This window comes from Prionailurus bengalensis, chromosome D4 (assembly GCF_016509475.1).
Source record: "Prionailurus bengalensis isolate Pbe53 chromosome D4, Fcat_Pben_1.1_paternal_pri, whole genome shotgun sequence".
Lineage (NCBI taxonomy): Eukaryota > Metazoa > Chordata > Mammalia > Carnivora > Felidae > Prionailurus > Prionailurus bengalensis.
Genome location: NC_057359.1, coordinates 66,535,371 through 66,555,486, shown reverse-complemented (window position 1 = coordinate 66,555,486; position 20,116 = coordinate 66,535,371). Strand labels below are relative to the sequence as shown.

General features: G+C 43.2%; 1 protein-coding gene and 1 non-coding gene across 6 annotated transcripts in view; both read left to right on the top strand.

Annotated features, from left to right (window-relative positions):
• Nucleotides 1–544: 544 nt before the first annotated feature.
• Nucleotides 545–20,116, top strand: part of ABCA1 (ATP binding cassette subfamily A member 1) — a 132,397-nt gene continuing 112,825 nt past the window's right edge. For 3 of the 5 annotated variants that reach the window (XM_043565437.1, XM_043565433.1, XM_043565435.1), the window contains exon 1: nucleotides 545–822. The gene's annotated coding sequence lies outside the window, so the exon portion shown is untranslated. The remainder of the gene's footprint in view (nucleotides 823–20,116) is intronic. The other 2 variants (XM_043565434.1, XM_043565436.1) reach the window with 2 other exon arrangements.
• LOC122475492 lies at nucleotides 19,130–19,233 on the top strand. Its single transcript, XR_006295190.1, has one exon. It is a non-coding gene; the product is annotated as a U6 spliceosomal RNA (small nuclear RNA).

Below are 20,116 nucleotides of genomic sequence, written 5' to 3'. Positions count from 1 at the left end.
TCCCAAAGGCAATAAATAAGTCGCCTATTGAATACCAAAGCCAGGGTTTGTGGTGGAAAACAAAAACTGCTAATTAGCCAGAGGACTGTCCATCTTCTCCCACACCCCGGGCATTTGAAAGGAAAGGCTAGGGGATGCTGTTCTGAGGGGTTGCAGCCCCCAATCCCTCTGACTGGGTAAAGTAACAAAGGGAAAAAAATGCTGAAAGCAGGAGTTTGGAGGAAGCGATTTCCACTAGTGCTATTTGCCGCTGGGAACGTGGAAGAGACCATCTCTGGCTCAGCCGCAAGCCCCAGGGTTCCTTCTCGTCCTAGGCTGGCAGGCCCGGACGGGGAAGGGGGCGCTCACCCAGGACCTGCGAGGCCCGCAGCAACTCCCACCTCCCGCCCTCGGCCCCCAGGCGTGCAGAGAGCCGCAGGACGTCGCCCGTTTAAGGGGCGGGGCGCGGCTCCACGTGCTTTCTGCTGAGTGACTGAACTACATAAACAGAGGCCGGGGAAGGGGGCGGGGAAGGAGGGAGAGAACTGGCTTTGACCGATAGTAACCCTGGCGCTCAGCGCAGCCGAATCTATAAAAGGAACTAGTCGCGGCAAAACCCCGGTAATTCCGAGGGAGAGTGAGTGGCGCCGGGATCCGCCGAGCCCAGCGGACACCTCTCTCCTCGGGCGCAGGTGGGCAGGGCAGGGGGGGCGCCGCTGGACCGGCGCTGCCAGAACCAATTTTTCGGGGCGCTTTGCTCCTCTTTTTTTCCCCCTTTTCCCTTCTCCGGAAGGGTTTTTCAAGGGGTGGGGGAAAAGACGCACACACAAAAGTGGAAAACAGGTAAGAGGTTCTCCAGTGACCTGGGCGTTATTGTTTTGTTTCGGGGCGGAAGAGGCTCTGGGAGGCGCTGAGTTTCGGGGACCAGTCTGAACCCCCACTTCTTGCAACCCAAATGGAGCGGGGGCGGCGTAAATGGAGAGGACGTCCTAGGACAAGCTCTGGCGACCCGAAGACGAGGCGCTACTGCGCACGGGGTTCGCCCGGCGGTGGAGCCGGGGAATCATCTCCGGGCGTGGAGACCCGGGCGCAGTACCGCGGGCGCAGTGGGATGGAGGGTTCTGGTTGGGCCGGGGGCGCCGCTGCCGGGGCGGAGGGAGCGGGGGTTGGAGAGTAGTCTCAGCACCCAGCGCTTCTCTTTGTTCTGAAGAGCCTGAGCCGGTTGGAAACCTCCGTTTGTGGGTCGGCCGGCGCCCACCGGGACAAATGGCAGCACTGAGTCCCCGCTCCGTTCTTGAAGGAGCTGGTCTGAGTTGGGCTCTGATCTGGGGATCCGCCCCGTGCGCCCCCGGACTGGAGCGGCGCGTTCTTGTTCCCCAAGAACTCGGCTGGGTGGTGTCCCAAACGGGGTCTGTAGCGCTACTGATCAACTTGAGGCCTCGGAGGCTTTGTTTGACCCCGGGGGTCCTGCTTCTGGCCTTCGTTTGCGCACCCCAGCTGGTGTGCCTGGCGCAGCGGGGGGGACGCGGTTTTGTTTTGTTTTTTTAAACTCGAAAGACTTAGAAGAAGAGCCGGAGGAAACCTGGAGGTGATGTGCCCATTCTCCCCGCCCCCATCCTTCCTGCCCTTTGCAGTTTAGTCTCTCGGGGCTGCCTCAGGCAGGGCACGGATGGGGAAGCTGGGGCGAGATGGTGCCGCGGAATGACCGGGAGTAACCCCGGAGGGCGGTGCAGAACTCCATGCTCCGCCGCGGGGCTGGGCTCCGCGGTGGGGGAGGGTGGGCTGCGCTTGGGCCGCCCGTGGCCTGGGGGCAATGGTGCAGCGCCTCCTGGCCGACTGGCCTGGGAATCAACCCTTTGGCGGGAGGGGGCTCGGGCTTCACAAAGCGTTACGGTTTGCCGGTTCCGACTAAGATCCGGTGAAGACGGGTGGTTGCAGACTGGGAGGAATCCCGGGAGAGCAGGCGAAAAGGCCGTCTGGTTGTTTTTTTATCAGAATGTTTCCCGATTCCCAGACCTTTGTTACCGGAGACGGTTCTTGGCGTGGGTCGGTTTCATGGTTGTGTGTAGGTGTCTCTTTTTCAGCATTTATCTTATAGAAGGAAATAAACACGGTGTGTGTGTGGGGGGGGGGGGTGGAGAGAGAGAGAGAGAGAGAGAAGGAGAGAAGGAGAGAAGGAGAGAAGGAGAGAGAAGCGTCTGGCACTGGAAGTAATTGGCTCTTGTCTTTTGCAGCATTGATACCGTCAGCTTTTAAAATCCGAGTATTATTTAGTGACACCTCACAAAGTGAATGGGTGGTATATACATTTACATAAAAGAGGACAAATTTGATATTTTAAAAGTTACTTGGTGATGAAAATCAGCAAGTCACTTTTTAAGGCCCAGTCTCCCTCCCCGTCTCCCCCAAAGGACACCTTACCTATATTTCCAAGTTCAAAAGCAGTTTTACTGGTTGTTTTAACAATGGTTTGGGACCCAAACCTAAGTTTTGATCTTCTTTTCAGACAGAGCTTTTCAGACAGTCCCTCATTTCTCATCTCCCCTTTTATTTCAGCCCATTTTTCTCATACCTACCACAAAAATAATGAAGGCTTTCTGTTGTTTGAATCATGCCCTGAAGACACTTCTCCCAAATCAAAGAAAGTGTGAAAGCAATGGAGAATGTTCTGGGGTAGAACCTCTTCAGATAGTATAATAATTTATAAGTACAAAGTTTCCATTGTCAGCCTCTTCCCTAACTGCTCCTATAAAGCAAATAATTCATGATAGAGAGTTTTAAAAAAAACTGTTGATCACGCAGAGCAAATTGGTATCTACTTGAAAGAAAGCAGTAGGATCAGAGTGACCACGCTTAATGAGTACCACAGTCCATTTAAGAGACAAAGAATTGCTATTCTAGTAAGAGTAATTCCCTTGCAAGGACAAGCCTCATGTTCTAGAACGACATATCTTGATTTTGGAGGTGACACCTGTGAAATGTGTGTCTGCCCTCCTCCTGAGCATTTGAGATCTCAAGTCATAAATATTTCAGTTTACATTGAAATAGAGGCCTCTGATGGACACATCTTTGACTTAGGGCATATTTACAGTTCATATGAGATAATGGTCAGTCTAGGATTGAAAAAGGATAATTAGGACTTGGCTGTTTTCAACTTCCGCTGTAGGAAGTCTCAGTGCTTACATTATTAAAAATGAATGAAACTCAGCAACACAGTTTTTTGTTTTCTGTTTTTGTTTTTAATTGCCTTCTGTAGGTATTTACCTTATATGGGGAGAAGTTGGAATATTTTTCCATCCAAAAAAAAGTTTTTAGGGATCTATCCTCCCATGAACCAAGTTACTTATGCTATGTTCATAGTGATTGCAAATTGTTAATATCTTTGCTACTTCAATTTTTAGCTCCTAAAGTAATTAAGCGGACATTACTGTAGACTCTTTAATTGTGAACGTTTTGGATATCTAGAAATTACCAGAGACGTGGTTTTTTGTTTCTAAAATACTCTCAAATCCAAATGCATTTTTATTTACTGTCTGGATGTCAAAGAAATAATGCAAGTAAAATGCTCTATATGGCCATTATTCCAGCATCAAAGTTTAAATGATCTTTCTGAAAATTTGTTTTATTTAACTATTCTGGGAGAGGGTCTACATGAAAAACTGAGACCCTCTTCATATCTGCATGTGGGAATCATCGTAAATGCCAGAGTTATTGTAATGTTTATTTCATAGGTGCTATTAAATAGCACCATGTGCCAAGCACTCTTCCAAGTGCTTTTCAAATACTAATTGAATCTCTGCAACAAACCTATTTATCATCCCTGTTTTGCAGATTAAGAAACTGAAGGGTGAACTACCTTGTCTGTCCCTGGCCACACATCTTGCAAGTGGCAAGACTAAGATTTGAACCCAGCCAGTGAACCCCAGAGTACTTTAGATCCCACACTAAGCTTTGAGGTGGTACAATTTCAGCTGCTGTAAGCAGAGGACTCTCTGAGAATGCTCACTGTATTTATGGTACATTCATCTGCTATAGCCCTTATCAGAATCTACAGCCTGTATCATATTTCCCTTGTTGCTGTGAGTGGGCCAGCCAAATTCTCAGCTTAGGATCTTGGTTGCATAGGGATTGCAACACCGTGGAAAGAACAGACAATAACATTAATTCTTTTCTTGGTTTTAAAATGAAAATTTTACTATTGCTTCAGTCAGATATTTGTGAGTAGGTCTACGATGTCAAAATGTTTTCCTGTGTAATACATCTAAAATGGAATGGCAGAGTGTTTGGCTGTAAAAGTATAAGGAACAAAAAGACAAAGGCAAGAGAAGTATTAATTTAGCCGTCAGTCTTAACTTTGATGAATTTTTTTTTTCTGTTGGTTATAAAACAATACAATTTCTGCTTGTACTATCCTTAATTATGTTGTGGACCTTTTGAAATAAGCTATTTCTCTGTTCCTGCCATTACTGTCTAGGAATCAGATTTAGCCGTTTCGTATGGCATCCTTCTCAGAAAGTAAATACAGTTTCAAAGTCGGCTTTATGAAAGTGAAATAGGATGGGAAACTGGTTTTCCTATTAAATTATTACAACAAATTAGAAATCAGTTCTTAGAAAACATTTCTACTTAGTTAGAAGCAGTTTCACTTATTGTTCATTTACTGCGTCCTGGATGTTGTTTTAAGCATTTTGCATGATGTTTCAGTTTGTTCTCATGAGAAGCACAGGTTGTGGATACTATTATTATCTTTATTTTACAGATGGGGAGACTGAGATATAGACAGGTTAAGGAGCCTGATCACAGAGTTTGTACGTAGTGAAGCTGAGGTTGTAACCCCGGGCAGTTTAGTTTCCATGAATTTGCCAATATCAGAGTCAGGACTTTGTCAGGATATCCAAGTTTTGACAAAAGAAATACTAGCAAACGGCAAAGAGTGATTCCTTTTCATTTGGATATTTTTACCTAAAAATAGTTCCCTGGTAGATAACCAGCATAGATGTTGTTAGAGAGGTACATTTAGAAATGTTTTAAACCACAGAATGAAAAGCTCATGTGTAAAATTGTCTTCGGATAGAGCTTTCTGTTACTTTGCATTCCGTTAAGATAATAAACTATATTAAGGCAAAGAGCATTTATGGGAACAGTGAATGGCAGGTGCATCACATGTAGTTCCTGGAACAAAATAAAGTTTGAAATCCTGTCTTTTTACATTTTGAAAACTCAGTTTCAGACCTGATTGGAATGCCATCCCTCTCATGAACTCCTGGATTCACTCCTCCCTGCTAACACTGAGTGACAATTATCCCCTTCTTTTTTACTTCCGTAAGATTAGATCACTGCACTATTCATGTCATGTATTTAATTGTTTTTTTGGTTTTAGTTAACATGTATTTGTATTCCTCTTGGGTGTACGGTTCTCCTCAAGGAGGTCTTTGATTCATTCTCCCAGTCCTTAATTCAACCCCTTTGATATGAAAGGGGTTCAATAAAAGCTGACTTGAACGAATCAAAGAGAATGGGAAACTAATTTTTGTTTGCTGTATTCTAAAAAACAAATTATAATGATGGGATAATCACAGAAAAGCCTTAGAAATAGAAATATATGTGAAGTTTTTGTAGTTAGGTTTGTGATAAAGATTGAGAAATTTTTACTCAATTTAGGTCAGCTCACTTTTTGTAGAACAAACAATTGTGATTCCATTCATTTCATTTTTTTAAAGTTTGTTTTGAGAAAAGTGAGAGAGAGTGGGGGAGGGGCAGAGAGAGGGAGAGACAGAATCCCAAGCAATCCCAAGAACCTTGAGATCATGACCTGAGCAGAGATCAAGAATAGGACACTTAACTGACTGAGCCAGTCAGGGGCCCAATCAATTTCATTTCTTTTTGAGGCAGCTGTGATTTGAGAAAATGTTATCATCTATGACCTTTCACTTTAAAGCACTTTGATTTGCAAATTAATTAATTTTTTAAAATAAGAATGAGATAATTCACTAAGTAATATAGAATTTAAATACTTTTTAAAAAACCAAAACAACCTTGTATGCATAGGATCTGTTCTTTTATTCATTCTGTGTGTGTGTGTGTGTGTGTGTGTGTGTGTGTGTGTGTGTATTTGTTTAAAACTCTCTGGCATTTTCTATGCCAAATTCAACTTCCAAGAAGCATTTGGAAGCCAAAACATTTTATCTGGCTAGTCTTGAAGTCCAGATGTTTTATGATAACTGGTATTTAGTATGGGACAGTTCCCAGAAAGAATTTTATATGCATAACCAATATCAGAGGTCATCATTTATTGGGAGAGGATTTTTTAAATGTTTGTTTATTTAAAATTAAGAAAATGTTTTTATTTATTTTTGAGAGACAGAGGCAGAGCACGAGTGGGGGAGGGGTAGAGAAAGAAGGAGACACAGAATCTGAAGCAGACTGCAGGCGCTGAGCTGTCAGCACAGAGCCTGACATGGGGCTCAAACTCATGAACCTGCAAGATCTTGACTGGAGCCCAAGCCAGAGGCTTAACTGACTTGAGCCACCCACATGCCCCTATGGGGAGAGGATTTTTAATAATCTCGAGTATATGATGAAATCAATGGATTCTCTCTTCAGAAAAAATATACATAGACATGTACACTCCAAGTTTTATGTGTAATTACATGTAATTTTGCATAGAATTATATTGTTTACATACAATTTCAGAAATCATGGCTCTTTAGTGAATTTCTGAAATTATATGTAAAAAATATAATGACTTTGGGCAAGTCATTTTACTTTTCCAAGATTTAGGTCCCTGCTTTACAAAATGAAAGAGGAGGAAGTGCATGACTTTTAAAGAGCCCTTCATGTGTTTACATCCTCCAGCTCTAGGTGTGTATTTAGGAACAGGGTGATTCTTTGATTGGAGCTGCTTAGAGATAATATCCTATGGGAAATCTTCAGCACTAGTTTCACAGATTATGTGGTTTCAAGACTAGAGAGGAGACACCCAGGGGGTGCCTAAGAGTATTTCCGATGAGAGTGAAGGTGGCACGGTGAAGGTGATAGGAGAGGAAGGCAGAGGCAAGAAAGCTGTGGAAATTGTCTACTTATCTGCCTTAATGGAGGAAGATGTGAATCATAGAACCAAAAAGGCATTCTCATCTGAAATGCAAAGGAAGGGGGAGTTGGTTCATCTCAATAAACTTCAGTAGAGCAAACATGATTTAGTGAGACGTTGTTCCCATCTCCAACTCACCATTTGGAGAATCTCTCTGAAATAAAATACTCATTTGGACGGTCTATCCTGGACATCTCTCCATTGTGGGTATAGGTTTTGCTTCTGACACTTATCCTGCAGTCCTGTTAAGCCATTATGTGAAAGGAGCACCACTGCCCATCCTAGGATAAGAACTGGACTAACCTTATAAGGATATTCCTAAATATCTTGGAAGACTCTCACTGGGGGTAGGTGGGCAAGACACAGCTTTCTGAGGCATTGTCCTGAATTTGTTATCTCAGAGATCACAACAGATTGGGACCAGAAGGAAGAAGGGGGGGGGGCGGAAAAGGAGCAAGGGGTTTCAGGATGGGAAGGGAGGGTGCATGAGAGGAGGAAAGACACTGTGAAGTTGTGTGGGTTTCATATCCCTATTTACACTTGCTTTGCAAAATCCCTGTAAGATGCCAGGTTGGGAATAATTCCTTTTGTCAAGGGTCATACCAAGCTTGTTTTCTTGAAGAAGCAAATCCCCAAGGGGGTGGCAGTTTGAAATCAATTGCATCTGGTGTTTAGATGACCCGAGTTTGACATAAAGGCAACACTGATGGAAGCAACAGCCTTCCTTGGAAAGGCAGAGAGACAGTAAAGACCCAGAGTAATGAGTTTAGATTGCCTTGAGGATCCTTCTCTGCCCCCAGGGGCAGGGCTTGGAGGTGGAGGTGTCCGTTGATCTTAACTGGGGTGAGGTGTGATCTCTGGTACCAGGAGAGGGAGGGAAGAGGAAGATAAACTATTAGAAAAATGTGTTAATATAAAAAAATTAAATGTGTTAATGTACAAAAAAAATACCATTAAACTGAGATTCATTTCTTTGGCAAATATTTTTTCAAATACCACGTAAAGTACTAGCGGCTAAATACATGTCAGAAGACTTGGAGGGTCTGCTGCCATGATGATCATTAGCTTGGCATTCAAGGCTCTTTGAAATAAGACTCTGACCTATCTTGACAGCTTTTATCCTAGATTAGAAGAGGCATACTTGAAGGAACTAGATTTGTTTTTTTCGCCAGTGATTATTAGCACATAGTATGGCTTAATAACTATTTATTAACTGAATTTCCTTCGATTTTAGGAGCCCCTTCCTGCTCCTCATTGCTGTGGTATCTCACATTCATCCTCTCTGGTTACTTTTGTTTGCAATGCATCCTCTACTCATATTCCTCACTGACTGAAATTTTACCCACTGACCACGGGTAGATGAGAGCACGATGAGGGTTAGGCCTTCCTCCGTGTCACCTCTTGTAATTGTCGCCATCACCCTATCTTTGATAGGCAGCACATAAGTCATTCAGGTTATTTACATTGACTCACATTTTTGTGAGTATATTTACAAAATAGAGTGAAAACAAGTCATTTTTTGGGGTGCCTGAGTGGCTCAGTCAGTTGAGCGTCTGACTTCGGCTCAGGTCATGATCTTGCAGTTCACAAGTTCCAGCCCCTCATCGGGCTCTGTGCTGACAGCTTGGAGCCTGGAGCCTGCTTCGGATTCCGTGTCGCCCTGTCTTTGCTCCTTCCCAGCTCATGCTCTCTCTCTCAAAAATAAGTAAATGTTAAAAAAAAAATCGTTTTTCTAAATAGTCTGTCTGTGAAATAAACTTTCTTTCCAAAGGTGCTGGTGGACTCAGAGACTTGTTGTCACTTTGTTAAAAGGGGGTATTAGCCAATATTAAAGAAGTGTTGAAGAGCAGGCCAAACAAACTTTCTCTTTAATGTAGTAAAATTTTTGTAAAGGCCAAAAAAGTGTTGAATGAATTTTTCTTGTGTGATTCAGTTTTTCACACTGCATCTGTCCATCTAGAATTGTCTAAGTGGAATTTAAGTGGCACTTAAATTTACCTTGTGATGAATTCCCACGTTTGGGGAAATATTGATGTATGTCCCATCATGCAGAGATGTCTCTGTATACCTGATGCAGAGAGTGGTTAAATAAGTTGTTCATGGTTCACACGTTTGGCTAATGGCACGATGGCAACCAACACGGGGGATTCAAGCTCAAGTCTGATACCCAAGCTCCAAGCAGTTTTCCTAGATTCAGATCTTCTACTCCAGCCTCTTTATCATCAAGACTTGTTTTCTGTTCTGTGGCTTAAAGTGATATAGTGGATTTACCCCACAGGGGTCATTACCTGGAAATTAAAATCTGGCCCCTCGTGTTTTAATCCAGACTTTTTGCTACTATACCAGAATTTTGGGTAATATTTACAATGTCCTTTTAGGAGAGAAAAAAATTGTGTCTATACAAGTCTGTCCTTTTCAGCTTAAAATGGACACTGAATCTTTGAAAATCAGACTGGCCTCTTTTATTTATTGTCTGTTGGTCTAATTTGAATCTTAAGGAGTTTTTTAACTGTATTTTCTCTCTCTCCAATTAGAATTAAGGAGTTTTTTAACTGTATTTTCTCTCTCTCCAATTAGAATTGCTCCTTGGTTGTAGGTTTGAATAGGAAGGAAATCCCCACAGCAGTCCTGAAGGTCGAGTCTTAACTGGAGTCTGTTTCCTTTATGCAAAAGTACAAAACCCTGTGCTAATTTTGGCCCGTTAAGATTAATTGTGATTCAGGGCAGAGTGGTGTTTTGTTTTGTTTTGTTTTTTAACTTTAGTGATTGTGTTCATTGTAGTAAGGACCTTGGGTTCAAGAAAAAAGAAAGCCTTTGGTCAAGTTATGTTAATTCAGTTGTCTGTTCTGTTGCAGGATTTGCAAATTTAGTGGCATCAGTGCCATTTTCCAGTTTCCAAACCTGGTCACATTTCACATGATCACAGCGTGCCTTTCTCTTCCCCAGAGCAAAGGGAGGGTTGTCTGACAGTTGGTTCCAATGGCCTCCATTAAGAGGAGTGCATGTGCCCCTGGCGGCTGCAGAGACCAGCAAGGCACTTTGTCTTTAGGCAGAGCACCAGGTTGGGGACTCTGGTGCTTACCTGATGTAGATATTTAGCACATGGCTGCCTGGGAGATTGGATTGTGCAGATACTTAAATGGCACTGTAAAACCACTGTTAAAAAAAGAAGGCTAGTAGGAGTTGCACCCAATAGTTTAGTTTCTTTTCCTTGAACACTTTTTAATCTGGCATATAAGATGTTGGATTTGTGAAAATCTTAATGACAGCGCTTTCTAGCAGGAATACTTAGAATCATAATAATAATCGGAATAGTAGAGATCTGTTTCCTCTGAGAAGATCCTCCCAAACCTCAAAAAATGGAGTTCATGTTGCCAGTGTTTAAAAAAAAGGCCAACATTCTTCAGTTTTTGCTTTTCAGAATCACAAGTGTATGGATTTAAACTTGTGATCTTATTCCTCTTTCTTTTAATTAAGCAACCCAGCCAGCAACATGGTTTCTTTTGGTTGTTATAGAGGAGTTCCAGGTGTAAAGTTGGGGGCGGAGCTCAGACCCTGGATCTCTGTGCCGGTCCTGGAAGCCCGACTAAATTTTCACTTACTTAGTTACCTGGTCCTCGCTGGGCCGTAGAAACAGAAGCATCTCAGACATGTGACAGAAGTCCTCACTGCCTCAAGAGCTGGCTGGTGAAAGAAGGTGTTCTGGATAAAGATTGCTGGGGTTTGGTCACATACTCAGTGAGCTAGAATGGGACAAGAGCCTGGGGTTAGATAACTCATTTTGGCAAATGTAGAGGGAATAGAGTATTGAGGTGGAAAAATTTTATTCAGGTATTGCTGTGCTTCATTGAGTGAGTTTTTGACTTGAGCCTATGTGTTTAGAGTTCAAGAGTCTTGACCAATGCTGGCAGTCTTATATTTAGGGTTGAGCCCCTAGGGGAGGTATTCTTGTAGCTGGCATGCTTATAGGGGTTCTAGAGCCTATGTCTGGCAAATTACCCATTCTCCTTTGCCCACATGAAGCCAATGAAAATGAATGTCCTTCCCAGCGAATTAGGGCAGCTTTGAGGACAACCAAATTAAATGCGCTTGAACTTGAGTTTCTTTGAGCACAGCTGGAAATTTTGTCATGCTTCTGGGCTATCTGAACTTCTACTTTCATGAAACTTCTGATTTGTTACTGTAGTGAGCCTGCTTTAACTATTTTCTCTCATTCCTGAAGTCTGACTTCAGAAGCCTTCATTCCACGAACGTTACAGAGCATAGAGTCTTCCTGGGCACTGGGCTCAATATGGCAGAGAATAAGATGTTGAGACACAGTAGCTTGCTGCACGTAGCTTACAGTTTAGCAGGGACCACCTGATAAGTCAGTAGCCTGGAGAGGATTGTAGGGAGAGCCTGAAAAGATGAAGTGTAAGGCCCAGGTAGCAAACAGGTAGTTGATATAGAGGCTGGAGGAGACGACACGGTGGAGAGGGAAACTGAGTCAGGTGCTGAAGACTTGGAGGAAGGGAGCAGTGTGCTTGCATAGGGAATAGGAGTTGCCTGCCCAGAGCATGGAGAGAATAGTGTGAGTGAGTGTTGGGGGCTCCCAAAAGAGGATTTCGTGGTAAAACAATTCCAGAAGTGGCACCAGGGTATCAGGGTCACACCTTTAACATCTTCCACTGAGCTGGGCACTGGGGAGAGCTCCAGTTCATTCTGGAAAGGCCTTTGGGGAAATAGTACCTTCTGTGGACAAAGAAGAGAGAAGAGAGATTCCTTTAATAAATTACCCACTTTATGCCCCACCCATGATGAATGCTTCACCCTGTGAAGTCAGCAGCACTAATCATTATAATAGCTACCATTTACTGGACACTTACTTTGTTCCAGGAACTGACTTAATGTTTGTATACATTATTAGTTCTATTTTCTGGAGAGGATACATGGGCTCAGAGTCCCTAGGGTCCCAGTGCTGGTGAGGAGCAGAGTCAGGCTTCCAAACCAGTTTTCTCTGACTCCAAAACCTCCCTGCTTTCTACTGGACCAGTTAATTAAAAAAATAAGAGTTAAGGATGTTTAGGAAGAGTTTGCCATACAGTAGCATAAGCCCAAGGGAAGGGGAAGGCGGTGAAAGGATTTGGGTTTGTCCCCAAGTCCTTTGAGCACTTTTATAAAAATAAACCCTTTATGCTAGGAGAAGGTTGGACATCTGAAGATGTTGACCCTTCAGAGGTGGGAGCCAAACAAAATGGGTTTTGCTGATACAGTCACTAGACTTTTATCCTAACATTCTCTTGGGAAACCCTCCTGCAACAACAGGGAACACGGTAGTCAAAATTTTCTGCAAATAAATGATTGATTGCTCATGGAGACTTGCTTGTGTTTCTGTATAGCTCAGGGTGTTTCTGACTTCAATAGCTCCTTCCTTCCAGGCCCTTCTTATTTTGGTATTATAATGGTAGTTGAAAAAAAATTTTTTTCTATGATAAATAATGTTGACAGATTGATTTCTTTTCAACAGGAAACTTCTTTTTCCTATATGCTAGGTACTCCTACCAGAGAAAAAGCAAATAGTTGTATTGTTTGCCGAAATCCTCCTTTGAAGGTTGCCCTGTGTTTGTTTAATGGAAATCAGCAGGGGGAGATGGGCTATCTCTAATATTTTGTTAGAACTTCTCCATAATTCAATAACAATGAAACAAGAACTTGGGTACAGGACAGATTTGCTTTTGAAAACCATTGCTCTTAGCAGTTTTAGAAGTCCTGAGACTGTATTAGCTGGTAGCAACTGCAATGTTGAGAGTGATGAAACGTATCTTTGGCTGTTCAAATATGATAGAAATAGATTTAAACCTTGTGAGTCTCCTTTAAAATAGAATTGTTGACGGCAGGAAGGATAATGCTTCTCCAGGGCTAGTTACAGATTTGATGGTATTCATGTGTCTCTTCTTTCAGTTTGTATGTGTTCATTTCATAGCCTTCATTTTGAAAATTAGCTATTAGCAAATACTTTTGTCCAGGAAATTGAATCTGTATTCCTCTATAAACTAATTGTTAATAATAAGTAAGTATGATACATTTGGCACTTAAAAAAAAAAAGTGTCCAAGAGTCACAGATTGCTGGAATTGATGAAATTCATCGGATATATATTTTAAAAATGGGTATGTGATAAAGCCTCTTCTAGGATGATAGAAATCTTCTATAATGGTAGAATTGCTTCCTTTTACCCTTGACTTTTTACCTTGGAGGATTTCTTACATCTTTTTGTCCTCAAATTTGAGTATTAAAATATTACCATTTAAGTAGGAACACAATCTCAGGGGTTGCTGAGTAGCAGACCATGGCCTTTCTGCAGGCCTCTAGGGGCCTAATGGCAGCTAACGGCAGTTTAACTAAATTTGGGAGTCTATAGGATGGTTGGGAAATGTGAGGGGGTGGAATTTAGGGTTAGCAAGGATGGCCTTAAGGATAGAGAGCTCGGGGGCACCTGGAGGCCAGAGAAGTGAAACTCAGACAGTCAAATGAACCCCGGGCTAATAAAGCTCCCCAGGGTCAGCAGGGGAGAAGTCACAGTCCAAATCCCTTCCTCCCACCTCAGCAGCTACGTCCTGTTTTCAGTCCTGGTTTCGGTGAGCCTGTTGCATGCAGCCTGGTTTTCTGACTATCAGTAATCTCATTAGCCTTTTCCCTGAATGGGGCTTCTGATCCAGAGACATATGCTCAGAGATGCAATGAAAGAACAGACCTTTTCCAAAGCAAGCGTGCTCTGTTGGGCTCATGGGTTTCATACCCTAATTTTACAGGACCCTCCACATTTCTTTGGAGACCAGATGCGTAGGTGGGTCTTGCTTTTGTATCAACATCTCATGAATATGCAATCAATTGAGCTCTAGTGCCAACTCATTTTCAATTCATATGTGGTAGGGTTCAATCCTGCTTTAGATCTACCTGCTGCTTTGTATGTTACTGGCTAGCTGTTTATCGATGTGAGACGTCTAGATACGTTTTATCAGGAGAGATGCTGACAAGCTGTTGTCACAAATTTCAACTTCTGTCTCGCTTCTGGTAACCATGTAGACATTTGTCAACAAAGTAGAATGTACACTCTATCTATCTATCTATCTATCTATCTATCTATCTATCTATGTAAAATTTGGAGAACTAGTTGCCCTTAAGACTGCTCTCTGGGAGAAATGAACACTAGTTGCTGACTGCACGTTCTGGGTATATTTGGATAGAACTCATAAGAGAAGTGTGTTCAGAAGAACAAACAGAATTGCAGCAGAAAGATGATAGTGGGGAGGGACGTATAACAGTTGTTGGAAAAGTTACTTCTTTAGACATGTGGGGGCCAGCTCTAACTCTAGGGGGTGAGTCTGGTTAAGCCACTTGCTTTTTGAGGGCCTCAGCTTCTCTATAAGGTCGGGACAGGTGTGTAGAGGGAACGGTTCTCCAAAACTGCATCAAACTTTCTGTCTGTCAGTAAGACAGTTGACTGGAGTATGGCCTTATGAGGGGCCAGCTACTTTGCTGCAGTGAGAAATGGTGGTGGTGTGGTTCCTGCTTGGGGACGGCCCTTGTCTGGCACATGCCCTGGCCGAGGGGTCGACCTGCACCTTAGATGGAAGTTCAGCTCTCTAGGCCTGGCCTCACGTGCCCCCAGTGTTCTTGCCAGAAGGAAAAACACCAACCGACCCTTCAGTGACTGCAGAGACTGAGAGTTCCTGGCAGCAGTGCAAACATGTGCATTTTTTCCCCCCTTATTACGCTTCCGTAGGCAGATTTAATGCTTTAGAAGGGTACAAGGCAGTCACGGGAAGTAGTTCCTGTTTTTCTTATGGCTTTGCCAAGTGGGAAATAAACCTTCCTACCTTGTCTTTTTTGCAGGACTTCCTCTGTCTGTCTCCTCCTTTCTTCTTTGTATTTCTCATCTCTCTTTGAAACTTAATGTGAAGTGCACAAGGGCCGAGTGTTTTGGTGAAGAAGGGGCTGGAGGAGCAGCATGGTGGGTGCTGACTGGGGCTGTATGTGTATTTTCCTCTTTGCACCAAGCTTCCTGTAAACCTGTAGTTTTATTCTTATGCCAGCATCACTGAGTCTGACATTCTTGGTGTCACTTGGTGACCCTTTTGCAAGTGGCACAGCCCAGTGTCATTTCACTGTCCTAAAGGTGCTTCCTCAGAAAGGAGTTACCCTGTCCCCCAATACTTTCTGTTCCCTTACTCTGCTGTATTTTTCTTCATTACTCCTACCTCCCACTGCCTTAACCTGCTGCTCTCTATTTTCCACCTCCTTCCTAGAAGTTCCACAAGAGCAGGAATTTTGCCTCTTTTGTTCACTTCAGGCTCTCCAGGATCCAGAACAGCATGTAATAGGCACTCAGTAAATATTTGTTGTGCTAATGGGGACCCTTGCAGAGTTAAGGCTTCCTTGTTTGTTGAATGAATATAGAGCGAATATTTTATCCACTATTCACCCTAGTGAATCACACAATAATCAGACTTTACGCTGTACAGTTCTCAGGTCCTCCAAGGCATGAATGGACTTGTGGAGCATATCAACTATTATAATAGAAGGAAAATGATTTGTTGGGGGGGGGCTGGGTCAGGTTATTGATGTATAATTTACATACAATTAATTTACCCTTAAAATTTTTAAATTTTTTTAGTATGATTTATTGTCAAATTGGCTTTAATTTACCCCTTTAAAGTGTACAGTTTGATGAGTTTTGATAGATGTATATAGCCACGACCACAATCATGATACAGAAGATCTCCCATCACTCAGTGCTCCTTCTGCCATCTGTTTTCAACCTCCACCCATCACCAGCCTCCACAGATCAAACACGGATCTGAGTTTTGCCCTCATTGCTTCACCTTTTCGGCATGTCTTATAAATGAAGTCATAAAGAGGCAGTTTCTTGTGTCTTGCTTATTCCCTTAGCGTAAGGCTTTTGAGATTCATCCATGCTGTTGTACATATCAGTTGTTTGCTCTTTGTTTATTGCTCAGTAGTATTCCATTTTAATTTATCTGTTAGTTGATGGATATTTGGGTTGTTTTCAGTTTTGGCTATTCCCTATAAGACTTCTGTAAGTGTTCACCCACAAGTCTTTGTGCGAACTTATGCCCTCCTATCTTTGGGGTAAATACCTAGCATGAGATGGCTGAGCTGTATCATAAGTCTGTGTGTAACTTTACAAGAAATTGCCAAGCTGTTTTACAAAGCGTCTGTCCCATTTTACATTCCCACCAACAGTGTATGAGAGTTCCAGTTGTTCCACAGACTTGCTCGTGCTTTAAAATTTTTGTACAATTTTTTTTTTTTAATTTTTTTTTCAACGTTTTATTTTATTTTTGGGACAGAGAGAGACAGAGCGTGAACGGGGGAGGGGCAGAGAGAGAGGGAGACACAGAATCGGAAACAGGCTCCAGGCTCTGAGCCATCAGCCCAGAGCCTGACGCGGGGCTCGAACTCACGGACCGCGAGATCGTGACCTGGCTGAAGTCGGACGCTTAACCGACTGCGCCACCCAGGCGCCCCTAAAATTTTTAAAAATTGTACTACTTCTAGCAGATGTGTATTTCATTGTGGTCTTAATTTGCATTTCTGTACAACTAATGATGTTGAGCATCTTTGCTTATTTGAGAAGGCTATGCTTTAGCAGTCTGCTATATTCTCTGGATACGAATAATGTTCTAATATTAGTGGCATTTGAGGTGAAAATTTCTTTTTTTTTAAGTTTATTTATTTTGAAAGAGTGAGCGAGCAGGGGAGAGGTAGAGAGACAGGGAGAGAGAATCCCAAGCAGGCTTTGTACTGTCAGCGTGAAGCTGACATGGGGCTCTATCTCATGAACCGTGAGATTATGACCTGAGCCGAAACCAAGAGTCGGTCGCTTAACCAACTGAGCCACCCAGGCACTCCAGAAGTGAAAATTCCTTTAAGAAAGTGGTTAAAACTTTGAAAAGCCTCTTCCACTAGGTCCATACTATACAAAAGAAGGTTAGGGTGTGGAAACTATGTTAAATGTTGGCAAAGGGTGGTGGTCCGCCTGAGTGACTGATGATGCGACCCACAGAGAGAGAGAGCACGTAGGACTTGAACATGGAGATTGGCAGAAAGCAGATTCCATGGCTCTACTGACCTTGGTATGGCTCGCTTGGACCTTAGCTAAACCTAGTGTTTGTGGGAAGTAGACCTAGATTTAATTACATTTTCCCGGATGCCCCAGGAGTCGCCTGGGAAAACTCAACAGTCCTTTATGGCCTTGGAGCATGTGGTAGAAGCCTGCTGAACATAGAGCTATCCTCTCTGGGGACAATTTACCGGAATCAGTTAATCAAGCTTGAGAAATCAGTTTACCACAGGCCCAGAAATGCCACCACCCTTACCTTCTGAAACCCTATTTCTCTTGTCCATCTCTTAGTCAATTAATTAAGCAAACATTCCCTGACTGTTTATTGCATGCCAGGTACTAGGGAAAACATCGATGAAGAAAACAGAAGTGGTTCCTGCGGACTCAGAATGAAGGAGAAATACTTCAAGGGAAAAGAGAGGCAGCCCTCGGAGTACCCAGGAGGGCCTCCTAACCCAGGTGTCAGTGCAGGGGAGGTAATCAGGACAGGATCCTGGGCAAGCGGAAGCTACATGGAGACCTAAGGTTGAAGAAGAGTTAGCCAGGCAGACAGTGCTGGGAGAAAGGCTTTTCTGGACAGGGAATATACCAAGAAGTCCTGGCGGTAGGACATTCAGAGCCTGTCAGTAGTTTCTTCTGGGCATGGTTTAGGAGGTGGGGAGCAGTGTGAGAGGGGTGGGAGTCATCAGGGAGACCAGTTAAACTACCACATAGACTGGACTTCCTCCTTAGGGCAGTGGGGAGCTGGCAGAGGGTTCTAAGAGCAGAATGGCACATTTGGATATATGGTTTAATCGAATAATTGCAGCTGCTCCCTGATCAATGGATGGGAGGGGGACAAGACTAGAGGCAGGGAGACCAGTGAAGTGGCTGCCGTGGTCACCCAGGAGTGGGATTGACAGAGTGGCCTATTGACTGGCAGTGATTGTGAAGTAGGACCCTTTCCAGCCAGTAACTGGAAATGTGCATAAGGGCAGAAGCGAGTGTGTGACTGGCTTTGAAACATTGAGAAATCTAGTACATAGTACTGCATTCTTTTTGGTTTTGGTTTGTTTGTTCACTTCCTTGGAAAACTGATGTAGAAATGTCCCTTTGGCTTCAATTACCTGAGCGGAGGGGTTTGGGCATTGCCAAACCCTTCTTTGTGGACAGAATTGCCCCAGCAACGATCACTGTGTTCTGAAGTGGGAAGAGGGAATTATTCAGGAGGCCAGGGCCATGCCAAGGTGGGTGGGGGATTTGGGGGAAGAAGCCTGCCTGCTTGTACCCGGCAAAGCCAGAGCAGAACCTTCATTGCTGCTCTGGGCTACTTCTTGCTAACAACCTTCTCTGCATGTCTCCTGGAGGGTCACTGGGCTCAGAACCCATGTCTGGAGACCCAGAAACTCTCCTTTCAGGAAAGTACTCTCCAGAAAATCTCTTCCTGCCCTTTCTCATCTCACGAACACTCTATTGAGGTGTGTCTTCTCTTCCTCTGAGATTTTTCACTGAAGTTTAGGGGACTCTGTGCTGTGGTTTGGCTGTGGGGGTCTCTAACATGAGGCTATTCAGGTTTCATCCTTCCTACTTCGCCCTTTCCAGAAACCCACAATGGATTTGCTAGAAATAATGGAATAGAAATGAATGTTTGGACAGGGTAAAACCATTGCTCTGTTAGGAGGTACCGATAGAACAGAGAAAGATAAGTGGGAAGAAGAGCGCTCATTTCTTTGGCACTTACAATGTGCCATGTACTGTGTTGGGAATTCATTTATATTATCTCATTTAATCCTTTGAATATCATGCAAGGTAGGTATTGTCATCTGCATTTTTTGATGAGGAAATTGAAGCTCAGAGAGTATAAAGCCTTGGCCAAGGGCACATAGTTGGGGAGCTGGGGTTGATTCCTATTGGGGCTCTCTCTGCTATGTTAATTGTTTTTAAATTACAATCTTGTATGCTTGCTTTGGCAGCATATATACTAAGACTGGAGTGAAACAGAGATTAGCACGGGCCCTGCACAAGGCTGACATGTAGATTCATGAAGCTTCCATATTAAAAACTAAATAAAATTTAAAAATTAAAATAAATAAATAAATAACTTGTGTTCCAAGCTTCTCATTGTTACCCTGGGGATCTGAAAAGATTCATGTAGCTTCTAAATCAACTAAGTGATTCCTAGAGAGCAGCTTTTGCATGAGAAAAATCTAGCTAATTATTTATTTTAGTATTTCTGGAATGCAAGCCCTATCCTAGGCCACTTACAAAACAATTGGGATGACAGACATGTCTCACAGTGGCATTCTGGCTCTCAGTGCTTGGGGAGGTCCGTTGACAGCTTTAAACAATGAATTGCAAACCGATGCAGTGCCAGTATAACTCTTCTTTTTGGGGTGAGAAATTTTGGGGGTCTATGTCCTAGAGGTTTGCTGAGCAAATGATAAAGAAATAGAACCTACAGCTTGAATATTTCAGAGTAACTCCTGATTTGTTGGATTGTCAATGAATGAATTAAAATACATAGTAGCAGGGTCTTTCCTTCTCAGAAACTGAAAACTCCCTCCACTCTCTTCTTTCTCTAGAGGTTTTAAATGCAAGTCCTCATGAAGTGGGCAGCAAAAGGGTAAAAGGTTGACCTTTGCATTGCAATCTCGTTTGGACTCACAGATTTTTTAGTCCAATATTTGGTTTTATATCCACAAGTGGTCACTGCATTAGTTCTTTTTGCCATTTGTTCCTCCCTTGCCTAGTTTCCCACTCCCACCTCTACCTTACTAGGGGCGACAATGATAAACTGAGCTATTTGGAAGTAAAGCTGGTTTCTGGGTTGTGGCAAGAGTTCATGACTATGAAGTGCCAGCAGGACCTAACTTTGACCTGTGTATCCCTCCCTTCTTCCACTTTTCATTTTCTACCCTTTCCCCAACTTTAATTTTAGTCTGAC